This window comes from Coffea arabica, chromosome 10e, assembly GCF_036785885.1.
Source record: "Coffea arabica cultivar ET-39 chromosome 10e, Coffea Arabica ET-39 HiFi, whole genome shotgun sequence".
NCBI lineage: Eukaryota > Viridiplantae > Streptophyta > Magnoliopsida > Gentianales > Rubiaceae > Coffea > Coffea arabica.
Window position 1 is genome coordinate 17,471,533 of NC_092328.1, and position 12,441 is coordinate 17,483,973.

General features: G+C 36.3%; 1 long non-coding RNA gene across 1 annotated transcript; it reads right to left on the reverse strand.

The window, feature by feature from the left end:
• Window positions 1-2,829: 2,829 nt before the first annotated feature.
• LOC140015489 (uncharacterized) lies at window positions 2,830-10,948 on the reverse strand. The gene is made up of 3 exons (XR_011822118.1): window positions 10,766-10,948; window positions 9,427-9,616; window positions 2,830-3,146 (listed from the first exon to the last, which is right to left on the reverse strand). It is a non-coding gene; the product is annotated as an uncharacterized lncRNA (long non-coding RNA).
• Between the last annotated feature and the right edge of the window lie 1,493 nt (window positions 10,949-12,441).

The window sequence follows — 12,441 nt, forward strand, 5'->3', positions numbered from 1 at the left end:
CTTGGATTTCACAATATTTATGGATATTGGAATTTTTTGTCTTCATTTGTTGTAATAACAAGGGATATAAAAGGCGTTTTCCCTCAAATTTGTGAAGAAATTCCCAATATTTAACTGCTGCTATGAGAAGAAAATTAGCAGAAAACTGAACACTTTAATGATTCAAATCAAATGGTAGATTAGGGCTACTATAATTTCTAATTCACAAAGAAAAAATTTGGTTTGAATAGGTTTTCTTGAAGGTGCCGGAAGATTGCAAATTTGCACTTGCTGCTATGATCAACTTTGAAGTGGTAGATTGGTCTATAAGATTCCAAGGGTATAAGCTTTATCTACCATGTCGGAGAACAATTATTATAACCAAAGCTGAGGTATATAATGCATTCCTTCATGTTCCTACAATCTAAAGATGCAGATCCTTTATGCCATTTGATTGCATTATTATGCTCAGTTTATCTATTTGTAATTAATAAAGTGCAATTAAGAAGAATGGTGATACAATTGGAAATCAGTCTGTAAGTGTAATTACCATAAAGTGTAGGGAGCAATATTGTAATATGTGATACTGGGATATTTGTTACAATCATGTGTAGAGCAAGAAACAAAGAGGCGGTCACATAGCAGTTAGTTAGTTATAACTATCAATATCATTTTTGTAACTAACTTTGTGAAGGCCACAAGAATAAAAGGCTAGTAGCAATGAAGGAAGTTAGCTTTTGTCATTTTCAGAATTCAATTCTTACTACACTCATCTTCTTGTATTCTCTGGCTCATTAATACAATTTGTCCATCATCTTTGAGGAATGTTCTTCATTTTTTTCATTCCTCTTGGTGTGGATTGTGACCTTTTCTACCTTTTGTATTAGTGGTATTAGAGCTAGGTAATCTTAGCTCAGATCTTGAAGAAAGTAGAGAAAATGGCAGAAGGCACTAGAGGTCAAGAAACTAGGAAGATTGAAGAAACTGTTAAGAATTTGTTGAGAGAGCAGAAAGAGCAATTTGAAAGGGAACTAGGAGCTATCAAGAATCTGGTTTTGGAAATCTGCAATCAGCGAAGCGAATGATTGCAAGGATCACCACATGTATCTGAAAATGGTTAGCAGGCCAGCTGTGGGGGGAGCTATCAGGCTCCCACAAGGTTTTCTCACATCGAATTCCCCAAATTTGGAGGAAAAGATTTCAAGAACTGGTTGTACAAATGTGATCAGTTTTTTGAAATAGATGAAACTCCATTGGAGGCTAAGGCTAGAATAACAGCTATGCATTTGGAGGGTAAGGCCCTTCAATGGCATCAAGTTTTTATAAAGGCCAGGATCTCAAGAGATCCACCATCTTGGGAGGAGTATGTGAGAGCGTTGGTATCAAGGTTTGGAGATTGTCTTTATGATAATCCCATGGGAAACCTTAAGAGCCTTGACAGATCAGGTCAGTAAAGGAATATCAATATTCATTTGAAGAATTGCTTAACAAGGTGGATCTCCCTAAACAACATGTAGTGAGTTGCTTTATAAGGGGCTTGAAGGAGGAGATCCAATTAGCTGTGAGAATGTTGATGAGCCGATATCTACAACATGTTGTGGGTTTGGTAAAAATAGAGAAAGCTAAGATTTAGAACTCATTGAGGCAAAACAAATATAATGGATCCCCAAAATTTTCCAGTCCTCACTCTATTAGTACTAACTTCAGACACAATCATCTTGGAAGTGTTAGTACTAGTGACACCCCTCTATTGTCTAGACTTGGAGAAAAAAAGGGAAATATTTTGAAAGGATAAAAAAAGCCTCTCAATTCTTAAATGTCTCAGAAATGGATGAAAGAAGAGCAAAAGGATTGTGTTATTGGTGCAATGAGAAGTATTAATGCAAGAAGAGGCAACTGTATATGATTGAATACATTGAGGAATTGGAAGAGATCCAGGAGGAAGCAGTTACTAAAGGGGATGGAGTGGAGACTTTGAAAGAAGGCAACTTGGCTCAAATATCAGCCAATGCTATGTGCAGTTTGAAGGTTCCCAATTTCAAAACTATGAGGATACACGGCAATATTGGTAAGAAGGCCTTTAATAACCTCATAGAATGTGGGAGTTCTCACAATTTTTTGCAGCCAGACGTGGTGAAAAGGTTTGGCCTTAAAACAGTGCAGATTGCTCCTATCAAGGTGGTAGTAGTAGATAAAAATTCTCTTACAACCACCACATTATGCCCAAGGTTTCAGTGGAGAATACAAGTGCAAGAATTTGAAGGAGATGTATTGGTCTTGCCTGTAAGGGGCTGTGAAGTAGTGCTAGGTGTGCAGTGACTTTCCACCTTAGGAGAAGTCAAGTGGAACTTTGCTGACCTAAAGATGGAATTCATGCATAAGGGTAAGAACACTACAAGAAAATTGGTCTTCAATGACAAGCCATTTTTGTCACAAAAAAATAAAAAGTCGTCACTGATAACTTTTATTGACAACTTTCTAGTTGTCACAGAGTCGTCACTGAAGGCCCGTCGGTAAAAGTACATAGTGACGATTCTAAAAGTCGTCAGTGAATGGGACTGTTTTGTGACAACTAGTTTCATCAATAATTATTGTACTTTTAGTGATGACATAGTATCTTGTCAATGATGTACAAAGCAATGTCGTCACTAAAACTAATTCATAGTTGTCATTGGTATAGACCAATTACTGACAACTTTTGTTGTCACTAAACATTTTTTAATTCTATAACAACAGGTTGTTATCAATGGAGAATTCTGATTCAGTGGCAACACTTTATCACCATGAATTTTGAAGTTTTTCCTGCTACAATTATATCTAAAAATGAAAAATAATATATCTTGCATGCCATTAAAAAACAAATAAAAGTTGTAATTGCATTAGAAGCTGCATGCCAATATACCACAAATTATCTCCAAATGTCATATAAGTTTTACATCGCAAAATAAATGTTTCTATAAGGGGTCTAGCATCCCAAATTTTACATCAAATTAAGGTCATTTTACAAAAGACTACTGAAATAAAGAAATAGAAAACTTGTAAGTGAGCTGCATGAACAAAAGACATGTTCATCTCCAATGTCGGTCAGTCAAAGGCATGGACTCTAGTGTTGGAAATTTCAGTAATATTCATTGATCTTCCAAAAAGGTTGAATGAACAGCCATTTTCTGCATTAAGGAAGAAAAATAAGTTGTAAATGTGGAGACGAGCAAAACATCAAAGTAAAAGTAACTTTGATTAGCTTATCTACCCAAAAATGCAATTGATTCACATGAACATAACAAATTAAGTACATAATAAATCATTGTTAATCAATTGGCTGTGTACATAGCTTCAATTCAAGTAAAGTTCATTGCAAACGGCTATTGAAACAATATAGTATTGGCAAAAGCTGTGAGAACCCGAGAAATTAAGTGTACACCCTAAAATATTTTATTTTATTTACTGTGATATTAGAAAAAAATTTTACAAATTAAATAAATATATGACGTATATATCGTAAATTGTGTTAATTGCAAATATTACTAGTGTAGACACCAAATTTTGGTGTAATTTCAGTTTTAGTTTTTTATTTGTCGTGTTCGTTTTTTAGTTTTAGTTTCTAGTTTTATTTTTATTTTTGAGTTTTTATCATAGAATTTGTTGAAAAAAAAGGGAAAAAGGAAAGGAGAAAGGCATTCAAAAAATATGTTTAGTTATTTTTGATCTAAAGAAGAAAAAAAAAAAAGAAAAAGAAAGAAAAATGATGAAAAACGAAAAATGAAGAAAAAGAAAAATTAATTAGCATTTCATTTTTTTTTATCTCTTATTCCTAGTTTTTTATATGGTTGTCGTTACTTAATATTAATTTTGTTATTTTATTTTATTATTGTATTACTCTTCAAAAAAAAAAAAAAAAAAAAAGGGGGAAAAATTTCATGCAAGCTGCGTTCGTCCGCAGCTTGCAAGTAAGGGCTCAGGAGCCCTTTGGCTGCAATTATAGAAGAGTGTGCTGGGGGGTTCTAGGGTTGAAGGCCCCATATAAATAGAATGGAAAACTACAGCCGCAAGGGGGGGACGGATAGAGAGAACTGGGAGAGAGGATCGGGGAATAGAAACACAGCAAGAGGGGAGCTAAAAAAGAAAAGAACCGAGAGCTCTGGGAGGCTGAGCAAAGGAAAAACTAAAGGAGGGGTTGGTGAAGGTGTTTGGCATTTGGGCAGTAACCGCAGCCAGGGGGAGGATTTGGGGAGATAGGTTTCGAAGAGAGAAAAGCAGGAGAGTGGGCGGCTAAAAAGCGAGGGCTGAAACGAAAAGGAACGGCGAGGGAGTTTGGTTGACGGCTGGAAGTGGAGAGAAGAGAGTAAACAGTGGTTGGGGTTTTGGAAGCGAAAGCCAGAACGAGGGTTTTGTGGCCAAAGAGCCCAGGAGGAGGAAGAGTTCCGGCGGCGAGGACTTCAGAAAGATGGTCGCTGCTCCAAGACAACTGAATCTAGCCTCTAAGCAACGAGTTGGTCGCTGCTGGAGTATTTCACGCTCTGAGGAAATTTGCAGCAGGTTTCGTTGGTCTATTGAGAAGCTTAATCATTTCTCAAGGTAGCCTATTCTTTTATCCTTTTCCGCAACCAAGAATTCCGCTGCCTGTTTTGTTCCCATAATCTATGTTTCTATTTTCGGTCCTAGTTAAAATCAGCAATAAAAATGCAAACTTTGACCCGGCTGTGTTGTTTCTGTTATTAAACGATTATGGCTATGATTTGCTAAGCTCAATCTGCATTTCGCATTCCTCTCTCCCTGTCCCAAGTTCACGCATTTGAGTTGGGTCAATGAACATGAAAATCTGATTTGAAAGTCATGACTATCATTGAAGTTGGTTAGAATCCTGCTATTCGGGTTTGTTTCACTCTCTGGTTTGTTTTTCTGACCGAATGCTTTGAAAGAAAATCAAAAAGTGATGTTGGGTTTACATGTTAATGATCCAAAGTTGCATAAATCAAGCATGTTTGGTTTCTTGGGTTATGTGGTACGAATATGTCTAAGCTGAAGTGAAAGAAGTAAAAATCTGCTGCGTTTTCCTTGATGTTTTCTCTTCCGTGGCTGCTCCATGAATCTTTATGTGTAAACTGCATGTTTAATCAGGAGTTGAAGGGAAGAAATGGAATGATTTGGTGTCGGGTTTGTGTGTTTGGGTTTAAAATGCTTGAGCCATGATCGAAGGCTTGATAAAAATAGTTTTCTGATTGCTGAAAGTTGCATGAAGCTGCGATTAGCTTTCATTTCCGCAACAATCCACAAGCTGGATTTTCTTACTTGTTTTGCATGACGGATCTTGTACCAATCATGGTTGCAGAACATCAGATGAGGTTTAAGATTTTCTTGTTGGTATCTCGCAGTAGAAAATGAAGCAAAGAAAGCGTTGGTTCGCTGGTAGATTTCACTTGCATGCATGAAATAAATTCTGAAAAATTGTACTTTGGCCCCCAAGTCTCTCCTTGTTCCACTAGGACCCAATCAATTAAAGAATTTCATCAAATTGGTCCTTGATAATTTTAATTTGTGCAACTTCATTGCTTGTTTGCTTCAATTAACTACCATGCTTTGTTTCAATTGCGCTTAAGTCATGACTTTAGGGACTTTACGATCAAGTGAGCTTGTGATTGCCTATTTCCTTTAAATTTCCCAAATAAATTGGTACCTTGACCATTTCTTTTATTTTGGAGGATAAATAAGTGATTTCACTCCATTTAAGGCATCGATTCGAGGGAGGTACACTCTATCCCTTATTTGCACTTCATTTGACCCTACGTGCTCCTACGTGTTATGTGAATATGCATGTCTACTTCGCTTTCTTTGCCTTTCTTTAATTTCTTTTATTTATGTCATTTACTTTTGCTTTTTATTTAAGTTATTCTTTATGGGGTATGTGTACACCTCTTGGCTTGTAATAGTTAGGGATTTAATTATTTTATTCCTTTTCCCCCTTTTAGATTGTAGTAGGGTCTCCCTAATGTAATAGATAGGGCTTGGAGGAGCATTCAATGAAGACCTATCGAAGTCATGTGCCTAGCTAGCAAATGTAATAGTTAGGGCTTTAATTGTCTTATGTGTCTTGCATGCTTAGTTACTACGTGTTAATTTGCTTTGTTAGGGCCTTACATCTAGTCGAGCATGCTAAATGTTATATGCTATGTGTTTATGAATGTTTGGCATGCCTACTCGCTTTCCATAGTCATGAATGAATGTGATGGATGAATGTACGTTTCCGCTAGTCCAACGCTAGTCGGAATTCATAGAATGGGCTAGTCCAACGCTAGACCCTTAGGGATTTCCCCTCGTTAGTACATGTTTGCATGTTCACTACATGTCATGCATTTTTCTTAGTTTTATCATTTGGCATGCTCCTCGATTCCCCTTTCCCCTCACTTTAGGTCTTGCATCTCATGCTAGTTAGGGTACATTTGCCTGAAGAGTCCCCTTAAATATGGGATATAGACGAGTGTGGCTTTTTCTAAGCCTTAGCACGCTTATATTCCCTCTATCAAAGGAAAAATCAAGTCACAAAGTTAGGAGTCCCCGTACCCGTTTTGCTTGCATTCCTATAGGATTCATGCATTTCATTCATACACTTCTACTTTATATTCTATCCCTTTTTCCACATTCTCACTTCACACTACTTTCATTTTACACGTTTTATTCAACTACTTACACTCTATACCATATCACTCGCACACATGCACCTTATGGTATTTTCACCCTATTATTCTTTACTTACCTTACCTTGCAAAGACATTTGCACACCTCCACTTATATCTTATTACTTTTATCATTTTTCTCACTTCACACAAACTCACACTTTCACATGGCATGCATTCCACTCATTTTTACGTCATTTAGGATTACATGTGACCTCTCCAAAGGATCATTATTGGGCTTCACAATTAATGTGATTGGCACCACTCAACCTTTGAAGAGAAATTTCTCCCATGTCCCCCTAGGTCTAGGTTTTTGCATTCATATAGACATATCCAACACGCGATACATACCTTGGGTAGAAAAATTAGGAAAAATTGGTTTAAGTCACGCAACTAGCCTTGGCTAGGTCGAAGGGGTGCCTTGGATTTTTATCCTTGCCTTCCCCTTCGTCAAATGTGACCCCCGATCCCTCTTTTGGTTACGTAGACCCAAAAGTTCTCTAAAAGGGTTTATTTACTTTTTCATTCAAAAACAAAAATCATTTTTGGGTGACTTGGTACACCCTAACCCTATACCAAGTGGCGACTCCATTTTTCAAAAACCCTTTTTGAACTTCATTTGGCCAAATCGTCACATTTTTAAGTCCCATGGCCTTTTGTTTTCATTTACACACGTTCACATATTCTACACTACTCACACACCACAACACTCATAATCAAAAAGTGGGGCGCGACAACTAGGCACGTAACATACATTAGAAGTTTAACTAGAACATGTCTAATAAGTATTTCTTAAAACTAAATATGTCAAAATCGACTAGATTAATGTAAAAAATTTTCCATGAAAATACAGATGAAGTTAGGAATTCATACATGAAAATCATAAAAATTTTAGGCCTTGGAGAGCAATTAAACTACAACTAAAAGACCAAACAAACCTTAAAATCCTAGACTAACTACCATGCGGTCATTTTGAGTTATCAGAATGTAGAAACCACGAGAGAAAAAAATGCATTTCATTGAACCGAACACAAACACCTAATAGAAGCTAAGCGGTGAAGTGTGGAAGTTAGCTGAATTTGGGGCGGTGAGTGAAGGAAAAAAAAACAATGGAAACAGCTCCTAAAGCTGCTAGTAGAAGCGGTGCATTGAGAAATGAATAAAGGTCGGTTTAGGCAGTAGAACCGAGGGAATGCACCTTATAACCTCCTGTCTACCACTTCCCACCAAAAAGAAGTAATCTAAGCTTTCCTAAACGCTAAGGCCGAGAGATAAACAAGAGAGAGAGCTAAGGGAGTGGAGGAAAATTGTCTTCCTGAGGGAAAGATTTGAGAAAGAGAGAAAACAAAGCTTCTGCTTCTACTTCAACCAAGAGAGGAAACCAGAGTCCAGCTCCATTTACAGCCAAAAAGACACCAGAAATTCTCATTCTTTTCCAGCCGAGGAGAAGGTTGAGGGGTGAACTGATCTACGCTTGAAGTGTCGGGTAGAAAAGACCAGATAATATAGCTAAAACACCATCACCTTCTACGTATATATTCTAGACGAATTCTGATGCATGGAAGAGTTGAGGTTGGACCGAAGTAAAGCTAGGTAGTAAAGCTAGTTTCTTTCCTAGAAACTTATCAGCTTGGACCGAAGTAGTGTAAAGGCAGTTCCTTTCAATTTTCTTGCCTGATCAAGTGTAAATGAACTGAACTCAGGAAGTATGTTAGCATGTTCACTATCTGGAGTTGCATGTGAAATTTAGAGTGGGCAAAACATCTGCTTTTAATGGCTGGAACTTGGGTAGTAAACCGCACCACTGTTAAAATACTTTCTAGCTTAACCGATGGAATTCTTGGTATAAAGTTGCTGGAAAACGTTGATGGACACTTATTGTTTGTTGTACATCAGGTTTGCAGGCTGATGCAGGCTGCTATGCATCAGGTTTTGTAGCTTGACGCAGACCTGAGTTTCATTCAACTCTCCTCCTAAATATTTAGGTTCATTGACTCCATCTAAATATTTAGGATCTAGGTAATTCTTAATTGACATCCAGCTCCTATCCATGTTTATGCAGCCCTTTATCCTAACATCAAGAATAAGAACATGTAATATTATACCGAAGACAGAGCACTATGTATGGAAACTTAAATTTGCCAAATACCAACAATGAAAACCCAATCAAATAAAACACATTTTCACTAAAGTCCATGTCAGGAACAAATAACAACAATTCATTAAAAACAAGATAGATTATGTACCATTACAAAAGATGCAAAAGAAAGCTCCAATTAATTTAAGCCATTCCTAAAATTATACATCTTAAACTATACAACATCAAATCCCAAGTCTGAAAAAGAATAACCGAAGCAGATTTCTAGTCGTGAACAACCCCTCCATATGACACATACCCAGCCTACTCAATCATATTCAATTTGAGGAGGAAAAAAACTGGGTCAAATCAAGCACATAACATCCCATCTATTCCTGTTCTACGTACCCATACAAAAGCCCCAATTAGCTTGTTAGATAAACTAAACCAACCCCAAAAACTAGTAGCAAAACACATCTAATTTAATGTTTTCTAAGTTTGTTGGATAGGTTTGTCTAATGAGGGAAAGAAGCAGAAAGTGTGATCAACATTTTACACTACCAACGACAACAACCAGAATGGGGTCCTTTAACCACAATACAGCAAGTTGTCACAATTTAGAAGATTATTAATATAAATAATGAAACATGACATGAGATATATTAAGTTGTAATGCAGTTACAAGTAGATCTTACAAACCATTTCCATTGTCATGAAGATCCTTGCTCTCATATTTGTATTATTTCCACCAACGGACTGGTTAGATACAACCTGCTGCAGTGGGAGGCTCATATGTTTGCATCTCAACAGATGTAGGAGATGCCAATCCATCCCTTGATGATGCTGCAGCAATTTTTTGACTAGCTGATGCAGCATGAACCCATATATTCTAGCCATGTATACAAAGACATAATCAGTATAAGTAGCTAAATGACAACCTCCTACTGAGACACCGAACCCAAGTCAGCAGCTTCAAGCATAGAAAAAAAAATACAAATCATAGGACAAACAATTTAAGGTTTTGGAGTCTAATTCACATCAAATTGTACATATGTAGATGGATCTAATAAGGCCTGAAACTATGAATTTAAATAGAACATTATAACTCAAAAGTTAAAGGATAGTCAAGCATAGTCGTTACAATCAGCATAGTCAAGCGTAATCTGTGTTTCAGCTAATTAGTGGTAAATGATTTTTAACAACCAAGGATGACTATGTTCCAGAGATCATTTTAGCTAATCAAAAGTAATCTATGCTCCAAAGATGACTTTTTAACAAGCAAAAAATACAACAGCAAGACAGTAACAGGATTAAATGAGACAAAATAGACCATACAAGATGCTGGACAGATTGCAGAATACTTGAACAAAACATTTGACCATCTTTGGGGGCATTTCTACTTGCAAAATTTGAAGTGTCTTATTCTTTAAAATTCTCTTATTTCCCTCTTCCAACATCTATAACTAAATTCGTAATCCTTCCACTAAATTTTATAAACCCCAGACCTGCAAAACACCTTTCTCTCTATATCAAAAAAATCCTCCCAAAAGGTATCCCCTAAACAAAAAACAAACACAAATCAAACACCTGGTGGACTAAACATAACGCCAGAAATGCTGGCCAACTACTCACCAATGTGTCGATTCTTGGGCTTACGGTAATTTTCTTCAATGTGGTTGATAATTACCAAACTAGTAGTCCGGAGCTTTAGAACAATGGGGACGTTGTAGTTTTGGGCTAAATATACCCCAAAAACATACCTACCAAGAATGAAAAACAGTCCTAATTAATCCCATTCCTGTATTTTTTTTTAAGTTCTTAGCGTCTATGGGCTTTTTGGTAATCTGGAGAATTGAGGATGGAAGCTCTAATACATGGAAGAACTAATGCAACGGAGAAGGAGATTATTGCACCCACAACTTAAATCTTTCTATGAGATTATTGAACCCACAACTCAAACAATCTAAAAGAAAAAAAATTAGGGCAACGTAATTGGGGGAAAAATAAGAAAAACAAGGAGAGATATGAGAGGACTTACCATAGAGTTAGGGGAGAATGAATCGATTTCAGCTTGGGGAATCCATATTTGGTCGAGAGTTTATGGAAAATGGAGAGTGTTTTCTCTTCTTTGAGGGATGTGAGATAGAAAAGTGAAGAGTCAGAGTGGGGAGTTTGGGAAAAGGAACGGTGGCTTGTATCTCTCGGGAGAGTACTATGAGTTAAAGAGTGCTTCTTTCTCCCAATTTTCAACAAAAGAGTCCCCGCCAACATTTTTACTATTTTGTCGTCACAAAATTTCGGTACTAGTTAATTCAATCAATTTTGTAACTTTAACTTTTATTTGAATTTACTAACATATTAAATTTTTTGAAAATAATTTACTAATGTATTATTAACCATTTGTTGTTAACCATACTGTCTCAAAAATTATTAACCATACTGTGTCAAAATTGTAATTGGTAGAAATTTTAAATAGAGCATATTCAATTAACAAAGCACATTTTAAATAGCGCACATTCAAGTAACATTCAATACAAAACTTCACTATTTATCCATTATCTTCAAATAAGAAAAAAAATGCACAATTAAACTAATACATAAAATGTATTAGGTAATTAAGTATGGAGTTTAGGATTTATCCACTACGATAGCTAGTTCAATTTGAAAACTCTTATTTATATTCATATCAAATTAACTAATAATCATTCTAAGTTAAGTAGTCATAAGTTTATTTACACTAATGAATTTTTTATTTTTTAATTATTTTTATTCTAATGAAATTATTACATATACAAGGCAATTAAACTAATAAGGAGGCTCATAAGTATATAACAGTTAAAAACCATTAGAGAACACATAATGATTACAAAAAATTAGGAGTAATAGTTGCAAAAAGCAATCAATATTTTAAATCAAACAGTGACAAGACTAGGTTGTCACTAACGGCTATACAATGTTATCAGTGACAACAACTGCAAAGTTGTCAAAGAAAGTGCTATTAATACTGACAACTTTTAGAAAGTTGTCACTGTTGCAGTTCCCGCTCTCTCCATGGCTCCTGGCGGGAATCGAATTGTGACGACAATGCAAGGTCGTCACTGATGTGTTGGCTCCCTTGACTCAATTGTGACAACTTTCTGTATTGTGGTTAAAGGACCCCATTCTGTGACAATTTTTTTTCGTCGCTGAGAAATGTTGTCACTAATGACCAAATTTCTTGTAGTGGAAGGCGGCATTAAGGGGATCCAAGTAGCAGTCCGTGTAGGTGATTTCAAAGAGACAGATTCAAAAGCTCTTGAATAAACATGAACAGATTGACTCAGCTCAACTTTGTTTCATTTCTATAGATTAGAGGGAGCTCAACTTTGTTTCATTTCTATAGATCAGAGGGATACTCAATGGGGAATTCAAAGTTGCTTGACTACAGAAGCTGACATGGAGGTAAACCATTACCAATCTCAGCTTGATTTGATTTTTCTTAAGTACAATGAAGTGTTTGAAGAACATGTTGAACTACCCCCCTCTAGAAAGCATGATCATAGGATACATCTTAAAAAGAGGGTACAACCTGTCAATATCAAGCCATATAGGTATCCAGCATTCCAAAAGGGAGAGATTGAGAAGTTGGTGACTGAAATGTTAAACAATGGGATTATCAGGCCTAGCAATAGTTCTTTTTCCTCCCCAGTAGTCTTAGTCAAGAAAAAAGATGGT